At 41.0% G+C, this 10,132-nt stretch overlaps 1 long non-coding RNA gene across 1 annotated transcript; it reads left to right on the forward strand.

Annotated features, from left to right (window-relative positions):
- Window positions 1-2,474: 2,474 nt before the first annotated feature.
- LOC137101551 (uncharacterized) lies at window positions 2,475-4,274 on the forward strand. Its single transcript, XR_010911076.1, has 2 exons — window positions 2,475-2,691; window positions 3,631-4,274. It is a non-coding gene; the product is annotated as an uncharacterized lncRNA (long non-coding RNA).
- The last annotated feature ends 5,858 nt before the right edge of the window (window positions 4,275-10,132 follow it).

The raw sequence follows: 10,132 nt of genomic DNA on the forward strand, positions 1-10,132 counted from the left end.
TTTTTTAAGTTTTGTAAAGTAGAAAGGAGAAAAAAAATCTGTATCTGCATAGCCACTGAATTCAGAAAAAAAATAGTTGCCTATAGAGAATGTAAAGTTAGGTCACATCTTGTTAACTGATAGGAGACGGGGCAGCCATCTTGTGAGGTATATGCGCTCAACCTGCTACAGTGGTTCAAGTGGGTTACCTGCATATCATTTGTTTTGCTGGGCATTCAAATTTGAAGACGATAATGCCTGTCGTGGAGATTAACCAATGCTCTGTAGAGTAGGTACGAGTTTGTCATTACAAACTACTGCCAATTGAGTTGTTGTTGTTTAGTTGTGTGGACAAATTCAAGGTACCAGATAACCCCATTACTACATCCTCTAAGAACCATTGTTACTGTGATAACAGGGTGGAGCTTTTCAGAATCATTGCAGAAAGTCATCGACAGAATGGCAGGCGGATCCCTACAACACATTCTGCAGCCACAAGCATTTTAACCACATTGGCTGCTGCTACGTTACCAGTGAGACTCGGATTCACTAGGCTAAAACAAAGCTTAATGTGTATAATGTTCAGAGATTTTCATGTGAATAAAAAATTCTGGATAAAATATGACTATTGGGTATCTTGAAAAGTTTCCATGAAATGTCAAATGGGTCAGGTGTTCGACGGCAGAGAAATAAAAGGGAAGGAAGTCGTGTGACTCCGGGAAATTAATAAAGATTGATCTTGAATCTTGTGTAAAAAAAAAAAGTTCAATAAGTTGAACTGGAAGTGCAGAAAAAGAAATAAAACCTCCCTGTTTACTTCTTGTCTTGCATTTGTCCTCATCATATTCTCCCCCTTATTGTTAGGGACAGACCACCTATAACCATCCTTAATAACTAGCTCATATAGCGGCGGCGGGGCTGATAGTGATCATCGTCCCACATCAAGAGGGGTCATAAGTTTGTTCCCGACCACAGCCAGTATGTCTTTCAACAGCTATGCGATGCCAATAATTAGCCTTGTACAAATCCCATTGCATATAAATCTCCACGTTCAGCCAACAACCAAACCTGTTGGGGTAGATATCTACAAATAACCCGTCCTTCTCATTCCACTGTGCCGGCACACATCACAGAACAACAAAAATAACAAGAGTTGTTTGGCGCCCAAACATCTGATGCATCTGTTGTGCATGCTGAGGCTTTGATAGTTCCTGGATCCCCCACAGAGAAAACCATATTCCTTTGCTCAAAATAACTGCTCGCTAAAGTTGACGATGTGTTTAAATTTGCGGTCTTTGGAGGGAATTTCCCACTTGTCAATTAGGACAAAATGACACCAGTGAGGGCAGCTTTTCTTTTTTCGTCAGAATGATGGTTACGCTGCTTTCAGGATGGCAAGTGCTACAAGTGCTGCTTTACATATGACATTTGGATTGAGAGCATGCTCCAGATCAATGTGCATGGTGCGATGCTGTGACATTAATCATTATTATTTTTTAAAATCAGGTTAGCAGTGCAGCTCCAGTGATGCACTTTTATATAAAATATCAGTTGGCAGGAACATTTGTGCAGAAATTAAGGATCCAGAGGAGATAAAGCCGCCTTATTTATTTCCTGCAACCTCAGCTTGTTTGTGTTCAGTGTTAATTAGCAATAAAAATAATGTTAATGATTATTAATTTTTTTAAAACAACAACAACAATATATATAGACAACAACATTACTGTAACAATAATCGATCAAACACCTCCTCTTTAGCAATTGGCCAGGTCTCTAGAGGTGAGAAATCAAGCAGGATATCCCTTCTCTGTCTAGTTCTTTGTTCTTTTTAGGCGCAGTCTTTCTGTCACATTTCTTTGACATGCACAGCTGAGACTGTCTGAAAATATGCACAGCATTTGGCTCTTCAGAGCTATTGTATCTGTGTGGCTTTAAGTGAGTATCAGTATGTGTTTGCCAGGAGCAGCAAACAACTACCATTCATCCACAAGTTAACTGGACATTGCCTATGCACGTACATGTCGGTGTAAAGACCTTACAAATAAGCAACTGATTTAAGAAAAACAATGTGACCAATGTTTTTTTTCAAATACCTTACCACTGTAGAGCAGCTTTCAAATGCAGCACTCGGTCTAACCTGTATGTTGGCTTAACATGTCTGTACCTGCAAGGGACTTTTACTGAAGCAGTGAACGGAGGTGTCCTCACACAAACAGACACTCTAACAAAGAAAGTAATCTGAGGTTTTGTTTTCATGTTGTTTCTCTGCTTTTGTGAGTTCTGGGGGTTTTCAAAGTGAAGCTCCAATACATATTTTTGGTGTTTAAAAAGTGCTGTTTCCCACAAAAAAAAACAAAAAAAACAAAAAGAAAGGCCGGTATACTGAAGAACTGGGAATGATAAAACCCAATGTGTCACAGATTTAACAACAGATTTATGCATTTCATCGCTGGTTGTTTCAGTGGAACAAAGTCAGTTTAGTGTGACCGATAAACTAAGGAGCGCAGGCGATTGTGTTACCATGAAGCAGGGAGCAGGATGTCAGCAGAGCTGTGAGCAGGTTACGGCCTGTCCTGGATGTCCTGAGCATTGGATCTAAGCTGACATGTAAGAATGCGTCCCCACGTAGAGCGTGAAATCTGTGCAATGCAAACTGCTCCGCATGCTTAAAACGACGACAAAAAGATTTAGAAAAAACTTTATCTTTAGAAGGTAACGTACCAGTTGACTTGTTTGACTTGTAATGTTATGACTGTGGTAGTTTAAACACTGGCATGTTGATCGTGAACGAAGCTGATGTCTGTCAGATTTTTTGGATGAGATTCATGAAAGTTTGATAGATGTTTTTCTCACAATGTCTTGGGAAAGTCGTTTAATTCATTCATGCAGACTTGTAGCAAATAAACACAAATAATTCAACTTATTAGGAACATGAGACCATAAAAAAGTGATCTGAATCCAAATCCCTCTCAAGACTTCTAATTGCAACACATTAAACTGAAGTGTTTACTAATTCGTTTGCACGTCATTGATGCAACTATGTTCACAGCTAAAACAAACTTCCCCATTATGTTTTTGTGGTGCTGTCATAATCAGTGGATGTTGATGTTCTTATGCAACATTTTATCTTGAATGGCTGAAGCAGAACATTTAGTCACAAAGCCAGTTGTGGGAGGTGATTACGGTGCATGGGGTGTATATAAAAACCAACTCCTCCTGTGTGTGTGGTTTGGTTTAGGCAACAAAAGCAGCCTGGTTAAGGTGGTTTCAAAGCAAATAATTGTGTGTGAAGTGATTCTTGCGTTTTTCTTTATTAAGAAAGACCTTAATATTTACTTAATATTTAAAAAATGCAACTCTAATCAGACAAACTGGGTGTTTTACTGCAAAATTTGATGTTTTTTGCCATTTGCATTTATTGTCAACATACCCTCATGATGTGTGCAGCTTCAGAGAGGGAGGTTGGTGGTTGGTGTGCATGCAGTTTTCTCTCCAGGTTTAGTTCAACAAGTCAAACACATTCAGCAGGAAACAAACTTTTTAGAAACTCAAAACGTATACAACCCATAACCACAATGTCACTAACTGCTTCAGCTCTTTGAGAAAAAGTCAAATCTCATGTTCTGCTTTTTGTTCCACGCTCACGCACAGAAAGTTAGAGGCGCAGAAGAAGGAGACTTTCTCTTTACCTCAGACAGGAGCGAATTCTTCATGGAGACAAACCGCAATCATGGTGGCGTGAAGCCTCCTCACCCCAGATGCCTGAGATTTGACCCGTCACCCATTGATTGACCAGCGCCTGCTGCTGTGGAAATGATGGTGGTGTCACAGGGTTGCAGACAAGCACCTTCAGTCTGTGGAATTAATCTTCCACATGCTGCAGGAGGAACGTCACGGTCCAGAAGGCCCCCAACCCCCTCCAGAGTTTAGAAATTTTGGCACCTGTGAAATCCTCCTTTAGTGATTCTCCAGGAACAGTAGGGGAGACGAAGGGCAAGATGCCGCTGAAGGAAGGTCACCTGCCATGGGGTTTTTCATGTCTGTTGGGAGTTTAGCAGCTGTAAATTAGTTTCACTGCCATCTGTTGTAGTTCAGCTCAAACTCTCAGTGAACCGATTGGAGCTTTTGATAAAGTCAATGTAAGTTTTCAACTTACAACAGAAATAGAATTTTAGATATTCTTTGCTGTACGGTGTCACTTCTGCCTCGAACGGTTTTAAAAGACTAGAAAAAGCTGCACAGAAATAAAAGGTGGGTGTAAATGAATGAAGGTCATAATAAAAGGACAAATCTTATGTGTGACACAGAGTTGGAGAATTTTTGAAACAACTTATATATAACAACACATATCATGTCTAACAACAGAGGCTCTTCACCCTCTTCACCCATTTTTTCCTGCTGAAACTGTGGCTGGAAGTTAAAGCGGAGACTCTGGGAACTTCAGTCAATCACCAAACTGCCCCCTTTTTGATGTGCTGCATGTTGAATCAGTGTCAGTGGTGCCTGCAGCCCAGACAACGTGTCGGCGTCACATTTCATAATCTCCGTGTTTGCAAAGCCTTTGAAGCAGCATGGCTGCAGCCTGAATAACAACAGAGAATTAAAAAAAAAAAAAAAAAAGCCTCTGTTGACAGCACTGCAGACATGGACATGATGCTGAATCTCGTGTTACATTGAAAGTTTCATCGGCAACTTTAAGGTAAATGTCTCTTTTGTGATTTTTTTACGTTTTACGTAGTTAGGTCAAAATTTCCAAACAAATGCAGTTAAATACGACACACATTTGTCTTTTTCCGAGTATCGTTCAACTGTGAGCCATGTGAGGACATTTGTCTGTCCCTTATTCTAGCACAGTGTGTCCCTATGTTTCTCATCTATATGCACAGACTGTACAGTGCCGTACCCTGTTCTACCATTCATGATGTGCGAAATAGTTTCCTGCAGCAGCACAGACACATTCTATCACTGTAGAAATATCATGTTGTAATGGTAACTGCATTTTTAGGTCACTGGGGTGTGTGTCTCCAGCCTTTCTGAGACAAACATGGACTTGTAGAGATGCAGCATCCTTCAGAGGTCAAACGTGACTTGAAAGATTTAAGACAACTGTGATATACTGTTGTGTACTGGCAAGGTTCAATCCATACTTGATACTGGGGACTAATGAACATGTTAACAAACAGAAGGAGATCATTTTAATATTCGTCAGCTGACCTGAAGCAGCAGGAGAACGACGAACCGGGAGGGAACATGAAACATGAGCGCAGCCTCTGTTAACTTCATTACGGAGGTGAGTTAAGGCTTTGTCCTCCGAAATTTAATTAGCAGGTCATAAAATGTGTCCTTCCTCCTGGTCAGACGCACAATGACAGATTCCTGTTGTCCTTTAACTCCTCTGTGAAGTTTAACCTACATACAGTCGGACAGTCTCAGTTTGTGCAGTGGATTTTTAAAAGAATCCATTAAACATTTTTGAGCACTATTGCCCTAATCACATTTCATCCTGCAGTAAAAGTACCTCACAGTACACCACACAGTAGTAGTGGATACAACACATTGTTTGCAAAGTGTGAAAAGCTCATTTTCAAACTTAGAAAGTGCATTCATCGTCGAAAGAAATTACCAGATGTTGTTCCAGAGCTTTCAAGTAAAAGAGTTAGCAAAAACTATTTTGTCACAGTTGATGATTTTAATTTAGTTTACATTTTTCATTTCACGCAGTTGAACTGTTTCTTTCACAGAGACACAATAAATACATGTATGTGGCCCTAAAACAATACAACACTAACATTTCTACTGTGTTTTGCAAAACTTTTCAATTAAGGCATTAATTGGACAGATGACAGATGTACACACTGGATAAGTACAGGAAAACCAAACACATACATGAAATGAAAATCCATTAAATGGCCACAGTTTGTGTTTTACACGTGTAGACCAACAATCGAAAAAATACAACAGCAGAAATCGAAAATGACAAAAGTGTAAATATGTAAATTTTCAAATGTGAGCTTAATGATATCCTATACACAGTGTCTTATTATCAACCATCTGAAGGTATTTAAAGACAAACTAAGACATTATTGGCTTTGGTCATTTCTTGTGATTTATGTCTCGCCCTGCAGAATAAGCACATCTGCCCAAATGCTGAGGCAGCAGTCAGGGCTCCGTGTCAGGTGTCTCACACTCAGTGTAAAGTCTTCGCTAGGCATGAACGACTCAACGCTTAATTGAATTATTTGACCTGCAAAGACACAGAAGTGACGGGAGAGGACACAAACACTGTTTTGGAATGAATATGAGATCAACAACTTATGGATTATAGACATCCTATACACTCGTATGAACCCTTCTATTATTCCTGAGCCTTCCCCTTAAAGTACATGTTGACAAACAGCAGAGCCCTGCAATTAAAAGGCTTCTGCCTCAAAGACTCAGCAACTGCTGCTGACAAAGTTCAGTAATTGTTCCCCTCTCGTATAAAACTTGTAATTACCTCGCGGTGACGGAGGGACCATCTCAGTGCGAGGCTGCCGGCAAGGTACAAAAATAGAGTCCGTCTGTCCTCCCCAGCAGATGCAGCTCGCCGGAGAAAGACCAGAGTCATGAAGCTTTTTTCCTGACACTTTGTTTCAAATGTAAACAGGAAGTGCGAGCTGCATGGCAGAACCCGTGCCAGGAAGTGTGCGCTTAATGGATAGGGAAGTGTTGAGGTCACCTGGATGTAGTGGGGATCAGAGGATAGGCTGTTCCACATGCTGGATAAGTGGACAAAAGGATATTGCCGTGCTCTTTCATTCTTTGAACATTGTTTTTTTTATCTAAAGGGACAAGAAGCAAACAGAGAAAAAGTGTCCTCGGCACCAGCCTGGGTGATGTTTGGTGGAACAGCAGGTTTATGTCTTAAAAGTTGTTTTTGTCAACCACCCTGAGCTTGAGATTCATTAAAAGTGGCTGTAATGCTGCAAGAATTCAAAATATAGCCATTTTTCAAAAATCACCAATTTGCCTTCATGTTCTCTAAAAATGACAAAAAACAAAAAGTGTAAGAAGCCTCGGGAAGAGCAGGTAGAGAGGGGATCCCTCTACTAGGAAGGACAGACACGTACAAAGATCAGAGCAACAAAGTCGATTTGCAAACATAGAACTTTATGAGATTAGGTATTATAAGAAGAGGTGGATCGAAAGTTTTGGCGCCCTCATTGATTTTAAATAGTGTGGCCAAAACAATGCTGTGGTTTTGGATTTCATTACAGTGTACAGGTGTACCTAATAAAGTGGCCAGTGAGTGTATGTCCACATATGCTGTAACAGCATTAAGAGGCTAAATCTCTGAGTTTCTTCGTGGGGGTTATGAGAGTGTAACAGCGGATACAAAACTTGATCTTTTGTTTTCACTCTATCATCAGACTTTACTGTTCACTGTTCTGATAATCATCTTTTGTCTTATTACCACACAGTATTACAGAAGAAGAGGTGTTTGCTCCAAGCCATGAATTTTTGTGACATTACTGCCATTACCTGCTGCATACCTGATGGGTTTCAGCCCGTTGTTGCGTGTTAGATCTGAACTCAGATTTAATTGCCTCAATCCTCAAATTGTTTATTCCCTGCAAAGGTTGGAGGAGCTTTGTAGAGGAATGTTGAAGAACCATCAGCTCCTGTCTTCATTGGAAACTAACCACATGTGAATGAAATTGTTTTTCCTTTGTTAACTGTAAAAACGTGGGTGACGGCTTCCTCCAGTTCGTGTTCAACAATGGGCTAAATCAAAAGTTGTCGGCCGAAAGCCAAAACAACCTGCCACCACTGGTTAGAGGAAACACTTTGATGTGAGACGTGACTGTGCTACTATGAAACCACGCGTGACGACTCGTAGCGCCGTGGGCCTCGCCATTCGGTGTGGAGTAAAAACAAAGACTGACGTGGAAAGGTAGGTCTCACCAGTCAGCTTGGACTTTCTGAGAACAGTCTCACCGCCACTCACGACTAACAAATATCCATTCGCTGACATTTAGTTTTTTGCAGTGCACTGAACTCCCTTTGTTTAAACGTGTTTGTTACAAACTCACTTTACACCGACTTGAGCACAAAACGTTAAAACCAGCCTCCAGCAGAGGCCCAACCTTTGTTGTTCTTCACCAGCCTCAGATGTGACCTTTATGGCATCCGACATGCAGCTTCTGTTAAAGTGCTTTTGCTACGTCCAAAAAGTAGTTTGTTTTGCTGATCATGCTTAGTTAATATCTTTGCGTAATAGATTAATAGCACTATATTGTTTCACCTTTAGCTTTAGCTTGTGGCCTTATACAGTAAAAACACTTTGCGCATGTTTTAATATTTTACATGTTTACATGCCACAAACAAACATTTCAGCTCCAGAACATGTCAGATGGTTTCATTCAAATGCTGTAATGGTAACTGTTATGAAAATTTAAAAAAAGTCCCACGGCCCACCAGGCCCACCATTTGACACAGCAGGACCTAAAACCCGCTATTATTCTGCTCCAGCTTCTAGTTTTAACCACAAAATGCAGTTTACACATTGACAACTTTGTATTAACAATCAAATGATGTCACACATAATAATCCATCAGTCGCTGGAGACGTTTTTCTGCGAAACCAGAACTTTAACTCTTTATACTTTGAGTTCATCTTGGTGCTAAAACTTTTGGGCTTTCCGATCTTGAATGCTGGACTTGTAAGGCATCATTTACCTTATTTGTTCTTTTACTGAAGGAAAGGCCCCTCACACGAGCCAACTACAGAAGAGGTCAACTACCAGCAGAGAAAGGATTTTTTTCTGTGTCACATTTAAGGTGGAGAAAAACGGCAAACCAACACTGTGGCCCTTCCCTTTTCCCCCTCGTCCTTCTCCAGTAAAGAAATTTAGCGTGGACAGAAAAAAGCTGAGAAAAGAATGCAGATAAACACACACCCACTCCCAAGCCAGATTTTGTTCAGGCTGCTCCCCAGCGATAAAGTTTTGACTTGGGGTGGGGGCGGTGGGGGGGGGGGGGGGGGTGTTTCACGTGCCAGCTTTTGGGACTTTTAGGTGTTTTTCGAATCAGCTGACGCACTCCAAAACAAACAGATCCATGGAAATGAGTTGGGTTCAAATGTTTGGGGATTTCGGCAAACCTCACCCTGATCCTGTGCTCTGCAGCACTTGGATAAAAATGAAAATTCAGCCGATTGTAAGGCATTTGCAATCAGTTGTAACAACTCAATGCATCTCTAATGATAAGAAGTACGTTTAATAGGCTTTATTCATGATCAAGGACATAGACAAACAGCAAATTAGCGCCTGAATCTGCAGCTGCTTGACTTTACAGAGTTTTATAGTGACTTTGACTTGGTTCACTTGGCCACAGAAAGCAGGCAGTTTCAGCTAAACGTATCCGTTTGGCACCGACAGACTTAGAGAACAGGGGGCATTCAGCAGAAACCCAACAGAGAATGAAGCCTAAGCTTGCTCCTTAACTCCTGGATGTTTAAGTAAGACAGCGTAACAACAGAGACACATGGAGAAGGGAGCTTCTTATGGTCTTTAATAGATAATCGAAAAAAGGCAACGACGGAAATACTACAGGAGCACGAGAGGACGCATCAAACATGAGATGCAGAATTAGCCTAAATCACCAACTCAGCAAGGAGCATCACCATCACATTAACCTGAATATTAACCTGCCTGGCTTGCTGACTTTTGGCAACGGTCTCAACCTCTGCACAGGGGCAGATGACAAATATGCTGTGTGACGTGCAACAGGACAGGAGCAGACAATATGGCATAGAGGACGAGTAGAGACGGAGCGGCTGAGTCCATGTGGACACTGAGGCAGGTTTTACTTGCTGGAACCGTTTCTCCTGTTAGGCCTCAAAGAGGGTCTTCCTCTTTACCTTATGGAGGTTTTATAAAGACTATTTAATGTTTCAACCTTCCAAATTAGCCACACAGAGTGGGAAGATGCATTTTTCGAACAAAGCTGTTTTTATTACTTTCCCTCCACAGTAACTCAACAGGGAAACGGAAACACAAAGAAACAACTTTGCTCTTGTTTTAATCAATTCAGACACGAAGTGGAGGAAAGGTTACAACAATTTCAATGTCCTTTTGGGCACCTGACCCTTATTTGAAAAATTGCGAATCTGT

This window comes from Channa argus, chromosome 16 (genome assembly GCF_033026475.1).
Source record: "Channa argus isolate prfri chromosome 16, Channa argus male v1.0, whole genome shotgun sequence".
Classification (NCBI taxonomy): domain Eukaryota; kingdom Metazoa; phylum Chordata; class Actinopteri; order Anabantiformes; family Channidae; genus Channa; species Channa argus.